General features: G+C 53.0%; 1 protein-coding gene across 8 annotated transcripts in view; it reads right to left on the reverse strand.

The window, feature by feature from the left end:
• PKNOX2 (PBX/knotted 1 homeobox 2) overlaps positions 1-20,226 on the reverse strand; it is a 253,475-nt gene extending 233,249 nt beyond the window's left edge. For 2 of the 8 annotated variants that reach the window (XM_044752524.2, XM_070489994.1), the window contains exon 1: positions 20,062-20,155. The gene's annotated coding sequence lies outside the window, so the exon portion shown is untranslated. Of the gene's footprint in view, positions 1-16,545; positions 16,627-19,439; positions 19,478-20,061 lie in introns of those variants that run through there. The other 6 variants (XM_044752523.2, XM_044752522.2, XM_070489995.1 and 3 more) reach the window with 6 other exon arrangements.
• Between the last annotated feature and the right edge of the window lie 485 nt (positions 20,227-20,711).

Here is a 20,711-nt window from a genome sequence, read left to right on the forward strand (position 1 = left end):
AACTAAATTGAACCCAGAGAGCCTAATCAAAGAGAAAAGCCCAGATTTCTTGCAACCTTAACTCAATAGCTGTAAATGCACAAAGGCTTCACAACAGTCTCTACTCAGACTGAGGCATGGGGCCACTGGGCACAGGACACGGAACAAACTCCAGTCAGGAAGGACCAGGCCTGCTACTTGCTTTCTGCAGAGGTGCTGGAATCAGGTACCCACAAATGGAGTGGGACTCCCCTAAAATGCATTCACTCAACAAATGCTCATTGGGCACCTGTTACGTGCCAAAGTACCGCACACACGGTAATCAGTGAATAACCCGCCTGGGGAACTTGTACTTGGCTTGTCCTCTAAGGTCTGAGTAGAAGTGGCTTGGAGCCCTGGACTATGCTCAGCCATCATGATGTCTTTCTTCACAGTTTGTTTCAGATTTCACGTGAAAGGACTATGTAGATGGAAAAGCCTTATACAAGTGTGGGCTGGTGGTGCTATCATTACTATTATTACTTAGGGACTTATTAGGTCTTCTTAGAAGATGCCAGCCTAGCCAGCCTCCAACTCAGGGCCAAGGAAAGTGACCAGATGCTCCTGAGTGTGGGGAGAAGAGGTTCCAAGGAGAGAGCACGGAACAACAGTCAGCCTGTGCAAAGTTGCAGAGGCTCAGGTCTCCACCCCACAAGGAGCCGATAGCTGGAGGTTCGTCTCCCCTGAAGCAGGTTCATTTTCCTCCCTCCACGCTGGTTGGCTCAATGCCCCACCACACAGTAGGGTCTTTGCTCATTATCTTCCTACGGGCATGCGCTTGTGTATGGCTCCCCTCTCTCTGCCTAATCCAACCTACCCAAGCTCCCAGGCCTGGCTCCTGAGAAGGAGACAGGATTTCTAATGGAAAAAGTTTAGATGCAGATGGGCCTGGGTTCTGATCCAAACTTACTGGCTGTGGGGCTTGGGCCTTTGCCATCTGTAAAAACAGGGCTAGTCAGACCCACATTCCAAGCCTGCTATACAGTCGTAAGCGCCAAGGGTTTGGCACACCACTGACCTCTTCTGTAAGGTCTCTCCTGATCCCTGCAGCCCACTTGATGTCTCCTTCGTCGGACAGCCTCACTCTTATTAGTGCCTCTCATTTGGTAATGCATCCTCTCTGTCCTGTAACATCTCTTGTGATGAACCACTCCCGTGCATTGTTACGTAACTCTTCCAAAATAATTTAACTTTCCATGTTTTCGTGCTTATCTCCCCACTCCAACTGTAAGCTCCTTCACGTAGAGACCAAATCTCATCATCTTTTGTCTCCCTCCACGGTGACTAGCACTCAGTGGGTGCTAAATAAATTGAAAATATATTTGAGCAAATGGAGGGTCCGCAGGCAACAGAGGAAAACCCCACAGGAAACAGAACACATTCGGCTGAGAGTAATAGCCCATTCATGGTCTCTGCTCTGGACGAAACTGTTCCCTGCCATACTGGCACTTGATGAACACTGCATTCATGAGTGAATGAAACCTGCTGATGCCCCCAGCACATTAAGGTCCACTGTAGTGTGGCCAATCCAGGAGAATAGTTGATCTGAAGAAAATCATCTCTTCTTGTGAGTTTTAGAATGTCCTTGGAAATGGTGTTTATCTTCTTGGTTTTGTCTGACCATTAAAAAAGAGTCAACATAAAAACTTCATTTAAAAAAAAATTCAATGTCTCATGAGCACAGCTCACCATCCATTAGGGAAAGGTGGCCCAGGAATCGGCTACACAGGGGCAGAGGGTAGCTGGCCAGGAATTTAGGATATGTCAGCAACAGTCCACAAAGCAGACAATCCACTGTCAGAAACCAGACTTGTCACATGCTGCAGCCCTCATGTACCATGTTCCTTGGAGCTTTAAGGATTCCCCAGCCTCTTGGGCCAGGAGGCCCTCTGGGCCTGGGGCAGGAAATGCTGGGCACTAACCATCGGTCAAGCCTCAGATGAGTCACGACCTCCTTGGTCTCCAGCTCCTCATCTGAGAGAAGGCCAAATTAGACCCAAGGCTCCCCAACTTCCCTCCCACAAGTTTCATTGATTCCAATGAGCCTTCCTATTTTCCAGAAAGTCAAATGAGTCAGAGAAATGGGAAAGAGACATATTGAAAGCCCCTGGAGTCTGGCCATCAGCCTAGCATTAAGTGCAGGGACAACAGCAGGTCACCTGTCTCCATCTTTCTCCTCGCAAAAAAACCCCAAGGGTCCTTCACAGGCCCCTCCCCAGAGCTGCTGCCAGGCCAAGACACTGCCATGGAGCAGGCCAGGTGCAGCTGACTCGGAGAAGGTGGGGAGGCCTCATCCCAGCCCAGCCTCTTAAAGGGAAAGGAAGTGGCTACTTCTTCCCATCCCATCCTCAACACTGGGAATAGAGGTAATGGCTCAGATAGCCCATTATATGTAACACCTATCATGTGTCAGATGATCTATAGGCATTAGGCCATCTTAGCCCCAACACAACATCATGATATAGTCATTATAGTCCCCATTTTTACAAATGAGGACCCTGACACTCAGGTTAAGATGCTTGGCCAAAGTCAAGCTGATAGTACACAGCAGATGTGGGATTTGAACTCCCGTCCATCGGAAGCCAAAGCCTTTTCCCTTTCAATTAGGCTCTCTCTTACTTCTGTCTATCACCAGGAGATTCAGAACCCAAATAGAGGGAGCAATGGGGCAGCCTTTAGTTGGTGCATGAGCCCCAGCCCCACGACATCCTCTCCCTCCTGACAGATTCATAGGGCAATAAACTGCCCCAGGTTGCCTGGGACTGAGGGGTTCCCTGGACATGGGACTTTGAGCACTAAAACCAGTACAGTCCCGGGCAAACCAAGATGGTTGGCCATCCTTTAACTGAGGTTTCTTTGTGCCTTTTGGCTCCAAAAGAAAGCATATATATTTTCTGAATGCAAACATAATCGAGGGACATTATCAATGATTCCCTCTCTGAGTAGGAGAATAGCTTCAGGCCTGTCCCCCAGCACAGCCCCAAAGGCCCAGGACACACAAAGAAACCTTCTCTCTGTGTCCCTGCTCTTGGCCAAGACCACGAGTAGCCAGTCTGGGCGGAGATGGAGCTTGAGGGAGGAGGACAGAAGAGGAGGTGCTCGGTACCTGAAGCCAACTGGGCCAGATACTTTCGAGACATTGCCCCACCACATGCTCACTACAACCCCATAGGAAGGGACAATAATTAGCCCATTTTACATATAGAACAGCCACAATCTTGGAGACCACTTAGAGGGTCTGCTCAGAAGTCCCCCAAACATTTAAGAAGGCTGGATCCTGAGGGTCTTGTCCAGGAGGCTCCTTACCCAGGAATCGAGGCAGAATCCCCATGACACAAGCACATGGGGAATGGTTTCTATGGGGAGGTAGGTCAGGCTGTGCCAGGCCCTCATCCATCCCGCATTGGGCAGCCAGTGGAGGACCTCACTCGTGTCTGTCATCGCCAAACATGTGCATCAAGGGAGGACAAGCCTCATCCCCACTCCATGTCCTTCGCCCGGCATTCCTAACCACTGTCCCCTGCCACGGGAGGATGGAAAACCAAGAGGGCAAAGCCTGTCTCCGGCTATCCAAACACTCCTCTTCTAATTCGGGCAGCATCTCCTCCAGGAAGCCACAGTGTCAAGGACTACTCCAGCCTGCAGGGCAACCTCCTTCCCTGACCTTGTAACCCCTTTCTCTTCATGCTGTACCTTGCATTCTTGTCTTGTGCTATTTATCATTTAACTTAATATATAAGAGGATGAGCACGGTGAGAGACCACCTGGGTTCAAATCCTGGTTCTCCTAGGATACTAGCTGTGTGACTGTGAACAGGTGGCTTAACCTCTCTGTGCCTCAGGTTAATCAAATGTGAAAGAGGTAGAGCATCCACCTCAAAGAGTGGTTGTGAGAGTTAAATGAGTTAATAGGCAAAAAGTGTTTAGAATGATGCCTGGTACATAGTGAGCACTCAATAAATGCTTGCTATTATTATTATTTTAATATTAATATCGTAGTTAGTGAAGCACAGTCTCCCTAGCTAGACTAGAAGTTCCTAGAATGCAGGACCAGCAACTGATACTTCCTCGCATTATTCCCCACATTAGGCAGACTCCCACCAAGGAAGAGCTGTATAATCACTCCCTGTGGATGGACCTTTGCAGAGGACTGACAGCTCATTCACTCTCCCTCCTGGAGCTGGGAGAGAAGCATGTCTGCCTGTCAGTTGCCAATGGACATCTTTGCCAACACCCGCAAAGATGGCCCCAAAATGTCTCCTATTGAGATGAGCAGCAGCAACAGAGATCTTGGAATGACGCTCCAGGAGCAGAATTCAAGGAAGCCAGAGCCCTCTGGCTACCCCCTCCCCCCACCCCCAGCAGTTGGGGGCCCACAGAGCAAACCCCTCCTCTCCCAGGAGCTGTGTCATGCAGAAAAGCCAAAACTTCGTAGAACAAGTCCTGGTGTGAATCCCAGAGGCCCCAGATCTCATCCTAGCTCTGTGCTCTGTCACCTTTCACCAGCCCCTTAACCTCTCTGGGCTTCTGTTTACTCAGTTGTTAAATGAGAGGGTTGTTCAAAAACTAGTTACTTAGTTCCTTCCAATTCTGAAGTTTTGGGAGTCAATTTCAGAGGAAGGGAAAAGCATGAATGAACCTAAAAAGTCATTTCACCAGTAACTACCCCTTCTCATTCATTCATTCATGCATTCCACAAACATTGACTGGGCTTTACTCTATACAGGCACTGTTCTGGATTATAGCGATGAAAAAGAAAGAGGCCAAGTCTGATAATTACTGGAGATAAAGGGGGTAGGGAGAGCCAGGGATGAGAGAAAAGGGATTTCTTTTTCTTTTTTTCCACTGAGGAAGATTTGCACTGAGCTAACATGTGTTGCCAATCTCCCACTATTTTGTATGCGGGTCGCCACCCCAGCATGCCACGAGCGGTGTAGGTTCACACTGGGAACCGAATCCAGGCTGCCAAAGCAGAGGGCGCCAAACTTGCTCACTACACCAGCGGGGCTGCCAAAGCTGAGGGCGCCAAACTTGCTCACTACGCCAGCGGGGCTGCCAAAGCGGAGGGCGCCAAACTTGCTCACTACGCCAGCGGGGCTGCCAAAGCGGAGGGCGCCAAACTTGCTCACTACGCCAGCGGGGCTGGCCCGGGGATTTCATTTTCCATAGGGCCTTCAGGGAAGGCCTCGCTGAGAGGACATCGGAGCCGACACCTGGAAAAACCCAGGGAGGAAGGCAGGTGGGAAGCTGGGGAAAGCGTGGTCCAGGCAGGGGGAAGAGCGAGTGCAGAGCCTGGAGGAGGAAGGAACAGGCCCGACCCCTTGCAGTTACACAGCGAGTCTGGGGCGCGTGGGCTGGGGCAGAGTGGGCAGAGTGAGTGAGGAAGACAGTGACCACAGCCGAATGCGAGGTGGAGACTCAGCCAGGTAAGGACTCTGGCTTTTACTCAGTTAGGAATCCAAATCATTAAAGCTTTCACAGAAATGAATTTGACTCTGCTCACTTAGGCGGCTGTTCATTTTTACCTCCTTCCTCTCCACCACGGACCTGCAGTCCATTTATGATTTTTATTATCATTATTTTCATTTGGGGGCAGAAAAACTGAAGCTTGGAGATATTTGTTCCTCTCCCCAGGCCTACAGCCAAACTCTAGCCTGGTCTCCATCTCAGAATCTCAGACGGGCTTCTCCCACCTCCCAGAGGTGCAGCCTGGTCTAGAGTCAGACTCCTCCAGTTCTTCCCCGACTTCTTCCAAGGTGTCGCTCTGTGATGGCACCTGATCCTGTCACCCTGCCCCAGCCCCCAGCCGTCTATCCACCCCTCCCCTCTCCTCAGGGCCTTCACACCCACTGTTCCCTCGCTGGAACACCCTTCCCTTCCATCTTCATTCACGGTGTCCTACTCTCCCTGCAGGCCTCAGCTCAGACGCCACTTCCTCAGAGGCCTTCCCTGCTCCCTGAGTGATACCTTCCCGTTGAACGCTCTCATGGTTTCACGTTCTTCCCTTCAAAGCTCTTAGTACACTTGTATTTTCATATTTATTGGCTTTTTGTTTTTTTGTTTTTGTTTTTTTTGATTAATGCCTGTCTCCTCCATCGGACTGTAAACTCCAACAGGACAGAGGCTACGTCTATTCTTGCTCACCTCTCTATCCTGGGCACCACAACAACGCCTGGCACATACTCAAGGTCCCCAATAAATACTTGCAGAATAATTGAATGAAAGAAGGAATGTGTGCCCTAGGCCTCCTGTTCACTGTGCCCCCTGGGGGCACACAAAACAGGACAAGGTCAGGGTTCTTTGGAGGGCCCTGCAAGGGTGGCCGGAGCCATGAGCTAAGTGGGGAGGGGACAGAGCTGGAAGGGGAAAGGCCTGCGTCTACAGAGTCCCTGATATCACACTGGACACTCCACATGGGTTATCTCATTTCATTGTCATGGCCACCACTAGAGTTGAGAATTACTAACCTATCTTATAGCTAAGAGAACTGAGGCTCAGGAAGTTAAGTTTCCCTAGGTCACACTGCAAGAGTGTATATAGTCAAACATAGTCTTTCTGATTCCAAAGTCTGTGCTCTTTCTGCTCTGCCCCAACTACCCTGGTCCGGGCAGTCTCTAACCCAGCTCTGTCATTGATTTCCTGTGTGACCTTAGGCAAGTTACTGCCCTCTCTGAGGTTCATTTTCTCCATATATAAAATACAGAGGTTGGAATAGATGTTCCATGTCCTTTCCAGTTCTGAGATCTCATAACTTTAAGATTCTATGCTTCCAAATCTATAAAGTCAAATCATGGGTACTAAAGGACCTAGCTCAATGTCAAGTACATAGTAGATGTTTCATAAATACTCATTTCATCCCTCCCTGCCTGCCTCCCTCCCTTCCTCCTTTCCTCCCTTTCTTCCTCCCAATTCCCATTTCAAAGATTCTCTGCTTCACATCCCTCTTTGAGGCACCTGTGCTATCCTGGTTCTTCTGGGAGACCCAGCGCACTGCCTGCTCTGCCTCCAGGGAGACCCTGCCAGGCTCCGACACGGTGTCTCCAGCGTCAGACAGCCATTCTAGCCATGTTCCCCAGAGAAGCCACGGCCTTCCTGCACCCCACTCCCTCCTGCCTCCTGAAGGGGTGCTTTGGTCTGTGTCCAGCACTGTCGGGGGAGAGAAGGAAGTGACAGGAAAGAACTCACACATACTGAGTACTTTCTAGAGGCCAGGGACCAGGCCAGGCTCTTTGCTGTGTTATTTCATTTAATCCCCTGCAAAGAATCATTTTATCCCCATTTCACAAAAACGAAGAAACTAAGGGCTCAAAGAGGTTAATAAATTGCCCAAGATCACACATCCAGCGAGTGGCAGAAGCTGGGCCCTAACACCTGCTGATCCCGAGGCAGGTTCCCTTTGCTGGGCCAGGGTGCCTCAGCTCAGGCAAGGAGCCACTCCACACCATTGCCGATCTCCTTGAAAGCACCTTTTCTCTTCATATCTATGTGACTCTGGATGTACAGCCCTAGTGACGTAAGCCCATCAATGTCTCTCTGGCCACCCCCTCTTGCCTCTCCTCACTGCCCCCTCTAAGGTACCAGACTACAAAATATTTACAAACTGTCCCCCGTGTTTCCAGAAGGATGGCACAGCCTCAGCCACTGCACCAAGGAAACAACATCAAGAAGTTGACTCCATCCCATCTAGGGAAAGGGCCCAGATCTTCCAAAGAATACGGTTCTCCCGCTGGTACTGAGATGGAAGGGTGAGCCTTTCGTCCCCAGCTCACAGCTGCTGCCCATGAGGGCTTTCTAGAAATAGACCCAGGTAAGACATGAATGTGGACATCACCAGGTACCCCCAGATATGATCAGCGCCCTAGCCGGGGCTGCAGGAAGAATGGGGAAAGGATGCCTGCATGTTCTAAAGGCTCCTCCTGAAAGCTCTGCCCTCGAGGAGTGCCGTGTGGTGAGCTGGGGGAAGGGGAGAGTGGGAACAGTATCAGCGCGCTCCGCGAGGCAGCATGGACAGCAAACTCAGGTGGGAGCAAAATCTCTGGCAGGATGTTCCTGATGCCTGTGTCTTCCTCTCGCTTGTTCTGCCCTCGCCTGGGATGGAAAAGGAGCCCCAGGGACGGAGGGCTTGGCTGACCCTCTCCCTGGGAAGGGCCTCATCTGAGGGACAGAACTCTGCATGGGGTCAGGCAAGACAGCCCAAGGTGACTAGACCCCTCGCCTAGCTCACTGCAAATCTCAGCTGGAACCTCGTGTTCTGAAGGACGCCCTCCAAGACCCCCAGAGGAGGGTACACTCCCTGTCTATGCTCTCATGACCCCCGGGACTTCTCCATGGCTCTTATCAGGGTTTCACTAACTAATTACTTACAGAACTTCAGTGCCACGTCCCCCAAGGACTGTGAACTCCACTGGCAGGGAGCATGTCTGTCTAGCTCACGGTCATATGCCCAGTACCTCCATAGAAGGTGCTCAATAAAAATCTATCGATTTGGCGGAATCCAAGGCCTGGTTCAGGCTGATGGGACCTGGCAGAGGCCAACCCCCAACACCAGACCCCAGAGGGCCCTGGCACTGGATTAGATGGGAAAACACAGGCGAGAACAACCATTGGCACATAGTAGGCACGCAATTCAGGTTTGCTGACTCTGCCAGAATCTGGAAAACCACCCCCAGGGAACCAGTCATCCTGCCAGCTTTTAATCCCTTAAACGTGGTTGTCATCACTCTGAGTGAGTATGAGAGGGGGTGTATATTTGCGTGTATGCTCTACTTTAAACTAATAAGAAACATAGAGTCTGTGCCAACTGATTTTCTCCCCACACATTACACACAAAGCCCTGTGTAGGCGCTTTCATTCATGTTGATACAACGTGCAGAACACATCCACATACATTAGCTCAGCCCCAACAGTAGGCCTCATCACCACCATTTCTCTGATGCAGAAAGTGGGGCCAGCTTTTAAGGTCATCCAGTGAGCACACGGCTGAATCAAGGCTGAAACCCAAGCCCTGTCTTGTTCTACTCTGGCCCGCCTCAGTCATCCTTCCTGTCACAGCTCAGTGTCATCACCCTTCACCTACCCAAGCCAGGGCCCTCTGTCTTCCATTGAGCTGTGTGTGTGTACTGGACCATGGGGCCTGAGGTGGGAGGGAGATGGAGAAAGAAGGCAGCCAGGAACACAGCAACTTTCCCCCAAACATGCAACTCCCTGAGCAGCAGCAAGCTGGGCTGGAAAGACCCCTGGATCCAGAAACAGCTGTGTGACCTGGGACAAACTCGCTTACCCCTCTGAGCCTTACTTTCCCTCCAGGCTTCGTGGTGATGAGTGGATAAAACACAGAGGTGAGAGCTCCCAGCACAGGGCCCAGCACATAGTGAGGGAGCCTCCACTCCTCTGTGGCCTTGCACAGCTACCCAGCAATCACAGAGCTCAGGACATACCCTTCTCCCTTGATCTACAAGTGAGCTGTGGCAGCCTGTCTCTTTCCTTCCGGGAAGAATCGCGGTTGGGCAGGGATGCCAGCACCAGGACTCTGAGCAAGAAGAATGCCAGAGAAGCTCCCTCTTCCCTGCCAGCAGCCAACGGCACTCCCCAGAGTACAGCCTGGGGATGAAGTTCTCCTTCAATCCCTCCCTTCCAAATCCCATGGAAATGACTTTGAAAAGTATTCCAGGAGACAGATGTCCAGCTTGGAAAGGGGCTTTCCCAACAATCTGCAAGTCAGCAGGAGGTGGCAGTCCCCATCTCACTGCCACTAAGAGGCTCTTAATGGCTGAGGGTGCCTTCTCAAGGAGAGCGGTGCCAACGCAGGGAAGAAGTCATTTTCTCTGGGCATGGGCTCCAGGGAAGGCTGGGGAATCCCCTCGAGCTCCTGGCTTTCCTCTAGAATCACACCCACAAGCGAGCCAGCTCTCTCCTCCCAGAGCTGGGAGAGGCGTGGTGGGAGAGGGGCCAGGAGAGGGGCAACAGGGCAAGACCACCACTTCTACGTGGGCCACAGGAGAGCAGCCGTCTTGAGCTCCCATTCCACCGGGCTCTCCTGCTTGATTTCTGTCCCCGTGGTCCTCCTGGAGACTGGAGGACTCAGAAGGGCCCCTCTCAACAGGAGCTCTCCCAGCCCCTGCATCCAGATAAGTGAGGCCCAGCTGCCACTACATCTTCCCATCCCCCCGCCTAGTGGGAGTTAGACAGGCTAGCACCAATGGGCTAAATGTCCCTTGGGTCCCACCACCTTCTCCAGACTCACAGTGTCTCGTGGTCTGGACCAAACACTTTAGCATGTACAGCCCATAGAGTCACAGAACAGCGGACCCAGGAGGGGCCTTGAAGATAATCTAACCTCCTCATCATATAAAATGAGGATGCTAAGACCCAAAGAAGTTGAGACGTATCGAAGGTCACCCAGCTTGTTCTCAGTTTGACTTGTGTTTGTTTGGGCTCCCAATGATCCTGTAGCTCCCAGAGGAAAAGGCCCTGGGTCCCACGCAGCACACTGCTGGGTATTCATGAAATAGTGGGCTCAGGCCATGCTGTTGACAGATGGATGGATCACCAGGGAGGGCTCAGGAGTGAGAACAAGCGCCTGTCACCATGGGGCCCTGGGCACACACCCCGAGTCTCTCTGGGCTTCTTCTCTCTGCCTCTGACCTAGAACTAGAACTCCCAATCCACACCGAGCGTGGCCTCACCTGAGAAAGCGCAGGAACACCCTGTACTCCCAGGCCTCGGAACAGAGCAGGGCTCAGTGACAACCGACTGTCGGAGGGGGACAGGTAGAGGGACCTCTGGGAGTGGGGCTCACTCTCTGTACTCTACCACATTCCCACTGTGCTAGCCTGGAATCAGAGTTAGCAGGCCCCATCACTCACGGCTAAATGTCCCTCAGCGTCTGTCAGGACTGTGAGCGGAGGACATGGGTGTGCGCCCCGAGGACGTTCTCTTCGCCCCAGGGTCCCCGGGCGGCTTACAGCCTGGCAGGAAGATGGAGGCAGGCAGGCTGCGCAGCAGCTCTCCCACCAGCACCCACTGCCATTACTACACCTCCCTGCCCCTGAATCTACGTCCACCTCTTTGCGCTGGCCAGCCCAGCCCCACCTGTAACGGAAGGCTTTGTGAAAGTGAAAAAATAGATCTTCTTCTAGGTTTTGGTTTCCATAACAGCCGGTAGCATTTGACAAACAAAAGGATGGGTGATGAGGGAGGAGGTTCAGCTGGTTCCTTTAAAGAGATTCTCAGGAGAGGAATAGGTGGGGCTCAGGGTAAAGCTCTCAGACCCAGCAAGGTGCTCGCTCTGTCTCCAAAAGGCTAGAGAAAGGATCATCACTGTCACAGGGAGACCCGGGCTGCCCTAATCAACGTGCTTCCCCGTAAACAGGCAGACACATCTGCATTGCCTTCCTGGATCTGCCACTCATCCCCCTCCCCGAGCCCCAGTTCCTGTCATTTGTAAGATGATACAACAACACCCATTTCACCTGCTTCACAAAAATCGAGAGGCTCAAATGAGAGAGCACGTGAGAATGTGCTTTATTAGGAAAGAAAATTAATATTCACCATAAGCTTACCATGTGCCAAGCACTTTCAAATATTTTCTTCTAGAATTTTCACAACACTCCTATGTGCTCTGTAGTATTATTACCCTGACTATATAGCTGAGAAAACTGAGGCTCAGAGAGGTTAAGTGATGTGCCCAAGGACACACAGCCTAGTAGTAGTAAAACCAGGGTCAGAACCCAGAATCTGACTCCAAAGACTGTGTTCCTTCTCCCAACACCACACTGTCGCAACAAAAGAAGCAAGCATTGCTTTTTATGAGGGGGCCAGTGAGTCTTGAAACTGAAAATGCTGCCCTCACGAAGCCACCCCTATTGCTAGGACACATCCATTGGAAGCCATCAGGCAAGTCAAAGCCAAACCCCCCCTACTGTCTTAAGCCCCTATCACACAAGGTCAGTCCAGGGGCCCAGCCCTCACAGTCCGTGCCATTGTGGCTGTATGTTGTCACGACACCCGCCTGGTGGTGGTGGTGGTTTCAACAATTGCCTAGTCATGAAGTAATTCAGTTGGGAGGAAACACAGAATCATGGAACTCTGAGCTGAAGGGGACCCCTGAGAGCAAGTGCAAGCTCCTCATTGGATAGTTAAGGGAAGTGACATCTAGAGAAGGTCAGTCACTTGTTGAAGGTCACACAGCGAGTCAGTGGCCAAGACTAGAGCAGAGTCTACCATCCCCTGACTCCCAGTCCAAATGCCTGTTCTCTCCACATCCCGACCACTCTGCCATCACTCAGCTTCGTGGTCCTGGCAAGGGCCAGGTGTGGGCCTATGGTCTCTGCTCTTCTGACTTAGGAAGCAGGGATGCTAGGTAAGAGTTGTGTTGCAGCCAGGAATGACGTTAGTTGGTTGGCATCACGCACTAAGTCATTAGCCCAAGTTCTACCCATAGAGATGTCAACATGAAAAGTCCTCCCAGAAATCCCTCAAGGTGTGAAAGAAGCCAGGTGTAGATGGCACTCTGGAGGCAGGTGCCCACTTGTCCCCTGGCACGTCAGAGGGTGCTGACCTCTTCACTCTAGTTCAGGCGGCGCCCCCAATCCCCATGATAGCACCTGAACACCGTGACCTGGAGAGTCTCGTGTGTCACCCGCTGTGGCCCCACTCACCAGTCCCCACTCCCCACCCGCTCCAGCAGCACTGCTGAGAGCTCACCTCCTCTCAGAAGGCCGCCCTGGCCACCCGACTCTGTCCTGGTCACTTGGCAGCATCCCATCCCACTTTCGCCTCCTTTAGTTCACAACTGACTTGTGCCTCTTTTCATGTCACCTCAGCGTGTCCGTGTGTCATCCCTTACGTGTTTGTGTGTCGTGTTTTTCCACCCCCAAACTGTGAGGACAGGGTCTACGTATCTATTTCTACCATAGCCCCTGCCAGGGTCTGCACACAGTGGGCAGCACTAGGCCATAGTGTGACCAGCTCTTTTGTTCAACACTAGATGTTGGTGCCAGTGACCCGTGCAAGGCCCAGGCCACAACCTGGGAGAAGGAAAAAGGAAGGGGAAAGGGGAAGCTGGGTAATCCGCCAACTAGATGCTCAGACCAAAATAACGTGAGGAGGAGAAGAAACTTGACCGCGTCACTCCCACGAGTCAGAACCGTGCCCAGGTACTTCACCAACGCTCTCGCCACAATCCTTTGAGCTACACGCTTTTATTTTTCCCACTTCACAGATGGGGAAACTGGATCAAAGGTGTTAAACAACTTGTTTAAATTCATACGATTGATTAGTACCCACTAGAGCTGGGCTCTCGGTGCAGTTTTCCAATGCTGACCCCACAGTCTGCACTAACCCTATGGCAAGCAAGCCCCTTGAGGACAGTGACTTCATGGTTACATGTGTTTGCACTGTTTGTTTTTGCTGCTGTATCCTCAATGCCTAGGACTGTGCCAGGCACACAGGAGACACTATAAATATTTGCTGAATGAAGGAACAAAGGAATGAATGAATACCACGCTGCCTCTCCCCAGCAGGACAGAAGAAGGGCTCGTGATGGCAGGTTACTGGGCTCTGTGTCCAGGAGTCTTGGACAACTGTTTGTTCCTTCCCTCCACCCAGAACAGTACCCATATACTAAGGTTCCTCCCAAGGCCACGTGGAGGATGGCTGGGTTTACCGGGCATGGGATGGAGGTGGGCGTGGAAGCATAAACTGAACACAAAAGATTAGATCCTAAGGAGGTGGGGATTTAAAAGCATTCTTTAGTGCTCTATGACCTGCTAATTCTGTGGCCACTCTCCAGCCCACTTGGATCTGGCTTTCCCCCACCCCAGGGCTCCCTCATCCCCACAGGGTACCCCCACCACCTTAACTGAGCTGTACTGAAATTGGCCACGTTCCTATTAAGCAGAGAAACTAACTGTTACGCCACCCACTCCAGCCCCATCCGAACCCTCAAGAGTCTGCTCTGGGCCCCAGGGCCAGCTGCTTTTCTCCACATTCCAGCCAAAAATAATACAAGAACGAAGCTGTTTGGTGGAGACTTAATCTAATCTTCATTGCTTCAGTTTTAAAATATCCTGCCTGGTTTAGGGTTTCTTATTACACACAGGGATGTGTTTTTAGTGAGATAGGTCTTAGCAGAAATGTCCTTCTTGTAATTAGAAACCCAGGCAGGCAGGGCCTGTGGTGAGGCATGGAAGCCACACAGCAGATCCCCCTGAAGACAACACGTTTGCAGCAAGCTCTTCCCGAGCTGAGCTGCCCGGGGGCTTGGTTCTCCCTCACTCCTGGGGGTCTGGAAGGAGGAAAAGCCAGAGCTCTGGTAGAAGGAGTGTGCCTTCCACCTCTCATGCATTCTCTTAGCACAACTGTTACTCCTTCGACCCCCATCCCGCCGTCTCCCAGTTCTCACCCTCAATCAGAATGGAGACTAAGATGCTGCCCGAGACTGCTGGAGGATATATGGAGGAAAAAAATTACCCCAAGAAGTCCCCATGGACGAGGGAGAATTAAAGGCAAGCATTCCACTGGAGCCACGTCTCCAGAATCGGAGCTGGCTTAGAAAAATCAGGCACCAGAACAGAAGGAGTCTCCGTGTGTATGCACTTTTGTATAAGTGCCGGGTGTAACTTCTTGGGCTTTTTGGCCCAGAATCTGCTTTGATCTGCCAGCATGGAGACTGCTAATCGAGGTTCAGGCTGCAGCTAGCTCCAGACCAGTGCCCATCCCCCGAGCCCCACCAGATGTCACACACCAGTCAGGGGTCAGGCCTCTTCCCAATGGCGAAGAGAAGAGGCTGAATTTCTAAGTCAGATTCTGTGTTCATGTGATGCTTGAAAGCTAATCTAGGTAGCACCACTGGGAATAAGCATGCTAGTTCCCCCAACTCAGCCTTAATTGTCCCTCTTGATTAAATGCAGGTGGCTTTTGGAATCACAGCAGGGGTTTCAGATTCTAGGATGTAAACAAAGGCAGCAGTTCAGCCCCTTCACCCAAGTCTAAGAACTCCTGAGAGCTGTGGGGAAAGGCTCTGGAGCCAGCCGGGGAAAGAAAACACAGTGAAGAATGTGACTCTGCTGAGAAGCCTTCTCTCTCCCGTGTCCTTTATCATTCAGCACGTGTTCAGTGAGGGGTTCATGGAGGAGTCCCTCCTCATAGCCTAACGAGGAATTCGTGCCATACGTTCCACTTTACAGATGAACAAACTGAGATCCAAAAGCTACGTGACCCGCTGGAGTCATGTAGGCAGACAGTAACAGGGTATAAAACTGCCAGGCCCCCAAATTTCAGCCTCAACACTGGCTCAGCATGCTGACCTGCCAACCTTAATTATCTCCTTCCTCCCTTTCCCAACAGGTATTAGATTCAATTAAATTAGCAGATCCCCATCGCAACAAGCCTGGCCATGCAGCCTGGACAGAGCCCAACCAGTGCAGCTCCTTCCTCTAAATTCTGCTTCTCAATATAATTCAGTCTTCAATAAGCCACGGGTCTCACGTGAAGTGTTTTCTACAAAGCATGGCGCATTGGCTAGAATCAAGGCTAACGGTGGTTCATGATGATTTCATTTTCCATATAACTTCCTCTGCGCCTCCTCTGTGGCATCATTTTCACCCTCTCCTTACTCTGATCTGCATTTTAGTTGATCCAGACACTTTACTTCACATGCCGTCACCTCTAGCAGTTGCATCACACATTTATATATATCTTACAGCATCACAGTCCTTGTGCCACGCAGCATAGGAAAAAGGAAAACTTACAACAGCATTTCTCACCTTCCCCCAACTAATTTAGAAAACGTGCTCCAAATTAAATAAATCGGGAACAAAAGTCTGAAACTGGAGATAGAATTTCAGAAGGGGGGGGGGGGTGTGCCTAAATAAATAGCAAGGAAATCTTGCAACATGTTGGAAGCCTGTAAATTTTATAGGTTGTTTCTTTAATAAAAACAAATTCAATTGCTAACAACACAGTATTATTAAGCCGCTAACATTTAAAAATCTAATTTGGCCTGCTCTGCTGCTATTTGTGTCGCACACTGCATTCATCCAGAGTAAGGAAGTCAGGTTGATAGGTTTGGTTTGGTTTCTAAACCAGGCTAACAGAGACCCCTTTAAAACCCGGCCTTTTTGCTTCCTAGGCATGCCTTGGTCCCTAATGAGTTACAGCCCCAGGTTGAAGATGGACATGGCAGAAAGAAATTTAACACACACTCTGGAGCACCCATAAACATCAAGGCCAAGGGAGAGGAGGCACGTTTCCAGTTAAGCTAGAACTCCATGAATTCAGGATTCTCCACTCACAAGACAGTCATTCTCCTTATTTCATCACTAACTTACTTCAAATGTGTTTATACAATTTATTGCTACTGAACTTCCAGGCAACTGGTGTAGAGTTAATGAAACCCAGCTTGGAGAAGCTTTGAGCTTTGAACAACTAACCACAGTTTAAATGGTTATGACATGCGGTCAAAGCCACAGCCCAGCCCCATTGCAGTTTCTGTGTTAGGACCTAGTCAAAAACCTTGTCATCTCACCTTTTGTGCCAAATAGATTGAAAAAGGAAAAAGCGCTGAAAAACAGCCTTCCATGTTTCTTCTCAAGGTTCCCAGCCGCTCTCCCTGACATTTTAACACATCTATCTTACTAAATGCAAGGCAAAGCTCCTCCCCCAGCCTCCGAGTAAATATTTTAGTTGCAGTTTGAATTGGCAGTCAGTTGAAATCCTGAAATCCAGTTTGAATTTAATTGAACAGGGTCAGGCCTAAAGAAAGCAATGTTGAGAGGGGGTATAACTGGGAGGTAACAGGCAACATTTGAAGTCAGGCTCAGTGAAAGTCCAAAAGGCAATACAGAAATGTACAGCTGACACTGGACTGGAAAAGAAGTCATCTTTCTGAATTACTTGGACATCGATTTTTATTAATCCTTATTGTCACATGGCATCCTCCCCACTGGAGAGGGAACTCCAGGAGGCTCCCTCTTTTTAAACAGACCCATTTTGGAAGAGTAAAGGGGAGGGACTGGACTTGCCACGGCCGCACAATAAAAGCCCTTTTTGAAAGCAGCACTTTCATTAACTTAAAGCAATCTATAGACTTAAAAGCAGAGAGCAGTAAACTCCCAGAAAGGATCATAAAACAGCCAGTCTCAAGTTGGGTACACTTCAGTGCAATTTGCACGAGGCATTTTACTGTGAGTGGTGGCCGGGCCCATCTCCCTCCAGTAACCCCCTGCCCCTTATTCTGAGCAGCTTCTCTTTCTCTGAGCTTTCCTGCCTTTCACGCTCACAAAGGGGAGGCGGTGACCGGGGAGTCTCCGTGGGGTCACGGCTCCCTCCCGCCCTCGGGCTCTCGGCGGGAGAGAGAGCGCACGAATTCCAAGCCTGCAAAACAACAGCCTTGGAGCTCCGCCGCCGGGCGGTCGCCGCGCCCCAGGCCGCAACGGCCACTCGTGGGTCGCGCGTCTTCTGCGTCCCGGAAGCACCGTCCGGCTGCCCCAGCGAGGGGTGCGAGGGGTGCGGAGGGCCGGGAAGGTGGGCTCAAGATTGCAAGGAGGAAATTTCAAATATTCCACCCGTACACCCCCAACACACTCTGCTTCCCTAGTTGCCCAGAGGGATAACCTCCCTCCCGGGTCGGGACTTCTCTCCCATCCCCCGAACTAGGCCTCAGCCCTGGGGGGTGCGGCTCGAGTGGGAGATCACGACTCCACAAAGAGGGGACCCCCCTCCCTTCCCCCAAGGTCCTGAAGCCTCGGGAAAGCCAGAATGGCAGGGTAAGAGGGAGGAGGGCTAGGGCTTTGCGTAATATATCTTGTGTTTGAACACCAACATTTTCTCAGATTTGGGGAAAGGGGTCGCCTAAACCTGCTTAAAATGAGAAGCTTTTGACTTCCACCAGTTGGAGAGCATTTGAAATCCGAAAAGTCAACACGATGGAGAAGTCCCGGGACAAGTGGGCCGAGGGTATGGGACCCAGAGCTCCCTCTTTTCCAGGCGGAACGTAGCACAGGCGGCCGGGCATGCGGGCTGCCGGGCTGGGGAACACCCGCAGCGCCTGCGGGTCAAGAGCTGATGGCTCCGGACAGGACGCCGGAGTTCGAGCCCGCCCTGCCCTGGACCTCAGCCCCGACTCCCCAGGCCCGATGCGCCACCTCGCTGCTGGCGCCCCCAGCACAGGCAGGGGCCCCTGCGAGCCACCCGCACCCGCCCGGCTGCGCTGCGTCCGCAGACCCCCAAGTGGCTTTCGGAGACCGCCGAGCCGCCGGGGTTGGGTCCTCGGATCCACTCCGAGCCCTGTGAGGCTGCCCTGTCGCTTCACCCAGGACGTCCGCTTCCCGGAATCTTTCTCCTAGGACTGGGTACTGCGCGCAAATCCTCTCGTCCAGATCCGCTTTCGGGGAGAAGCAGCAGCAATTCGGGGCTCACCTGCCATGGCTCGGATCAACTACTTTCACCGCCTACCTAAACGCTTTTCCACCCACAGAGCGTGGGGACCCGTACGCGATCCTCCTTAAATTCCAATAGCCTCAACCCCAATAAAAAGCCGCGACCCCGCGGCTAAATCCTAAAAAACGCCACCCGTTCCTCCGACTCCAGCCTCTGACGTAACCCCGGGCCCTCAACTCCTACCTCCAGACCCCTGCTCTGGCCGGGGTGTAGATTCGATCCCTAGCTACTCAGCGGCCCTTCAATCCCGCTTCTGAAAACAGCCTGGATCATATAACCCAAACTCCAGCCGGGCTCTGAAGCCCAGTCTTAGAACTGATGCACAACCACCACTCACCCCCCGCCGCAGTCCCATTCGTAGCCCGGGCCTCCCCACCGCGAGGAACCTCGGGCTCTCGGGCTAAGAGCCCCCGGAAAGGGCGGCCCGCTTCGCTCGTTTCTTCTTCGGGTTCGGGCTTCAGGAGGGCCCCGCACGCCAAACCCGAAAGAAACGCAAAGTTTGCGCGGCAGACTCGGGACCCTGCCCCGTTCCCCTCAGCTCCCTGCTCTCGGGCGCTTTCTGGCCCCCCTCTTACGAACTCATGCCGTAGTTCTCGAGCCAGAGGACTCCCGAGTCCCAAGCCTCGCCATGGGTCCCTACGCCTCCCCCGATCTCACCAAAGACTCCCAACAATCCGCGGAAAGCCAGTAACCCTACAAATTCTCTCTCCTGCCCGGGCTAGGGTCCCTGAGCATAGCCCATGGGATGCCGGCTTCCCCGCCCCACAGCTCGGGTTCTCCTGTCCCCACTGATCTGCCTGCAAACCCTCACTCGCCCTGGCTCCCCAGGCCGGGCTGGACGGGGCCGCGGCTCCGTGCCTCCAGTCACCCGGGCCGCGTCTGGGGCTGCTCCCGCTTCCAACCGCTCGAAGGCAGCTTCAGGCTGGTGGCGCTGAGTAAGCCCCTGGCCCAAAGGGCGCCCGAAGCCGGGAGAAAGCGAACCTGGCGCCGGCCCGCTGTTTCCAGCCTCGCCCGCGCAGCGCCCAGCCCCAAGCTGCCTGCACCCGGGCTCCGGCCCGCGCGCTGGTGCCTACTCGGGGGTCCCTCGGCGCTCCCGGCGCACAGCTCCCCTCCCGCCCGCTACTGGGTCTCGGGCCCGGGGCGGTCCGAGTCCGCAGCCCCGCTCCTCGCACCCGCGGACAATGCGCGCCCGGCCACGGGCCCGAGCGGGGCGAGGCGGCGGCGGCGGCGGGGCTGCGCTCTGGCCCGGCCGGAGCGCGGGCGGGCCGCGCGGCTCTGGCCGCCTCCTCCCCGGCCTCGCCGCCACTCGCGCTTCTTCGCTCCGCGCTCTCCCGGCGCTTCCCGAGCTTCTCTCTGCACGCTCCCGCCGTCCCTCTCTGCTCCCTGCCTCCCTCCTCCCTGCTGCCTCCCTCTCTCTCCTCCCTGCTGCCTCCCTCTCTCCCTCTCTCCTCCTTGCCCTGTCGCAATGAATAATACTCTGGCTTGGGGACTGGAATAAAACACACGCGCTCTGAGGCAGCCGCCCGCAGCAGCAGCAGCCGCCGCCGCCGCGCCGCCGCCGCCTGCAAAAGCGTCTCTGACACGGAAATGAATGACAGCTTACCTGATGCCAATCTTCATCAGACTGACACCGGCGTGACAACACAGCCTATACTTCCCAGCACTGCTCGGGACGTCAGCGGCACAGGGACCCGCCCCCCCGGAGCACCCCCCCCTTCACACACCTCCCCTCTCCCCACTCCCCCTTTCTCCCCACCCCCCCATCACCCCCACCCACTCCCGGCCCGGCCGCTTCCAAGTCGGAGGAGCCGCTGGAGTGTCTCCCTCTACTGGAGGCTTTTCTAAGACGTCAGGCGCGGGCCTGCTCCTGCTGGCGGCGAGGCGGAACAGCGCAGGAGAGAAAGCCTCCGAACGGGAGGTTGCCTCTCAGTGAGGAAGGCAGCGGACCCCCAAGGATCTCGCGAACGCTGTCCCCGCCCCGGCGCCAAGTCCTCTTCAGCAAACAATTGAAGCAGAGTTTCAAGACATCTGTGCTGAGGGGGATGGAGATGAGGTGAAATTTTCTGTGCACCCCAAGAGAACTCGCCAGAAATTATGAAACTTAAAACTGGCAAGAAATCCTTCCCTCCACCCTCCACCCTCCCCCCCACCCCCATCCCATTCCTGCCTGACTGGCCTCATTTTTATGATTGCGTTTGAATAATTCTCATTACCCTGGCCCCAGAAAAGGTGCTCAGATGACACTCTGGTTAG

Source organism: Equus asinus, chromosome 20 (assembly GCF_041296235.1).
Source record: "Equus asinus isolate D_3611 breed Donkey chromosome 20, EquAss-T2T_v2, whole genome shotgun sequence".
NCBI classification, from domain to species: Eukaryota; Metazoa; Chordata; class Mammalia; order Perissodactyla; family Equidae; genus Equus; species Equus asinus.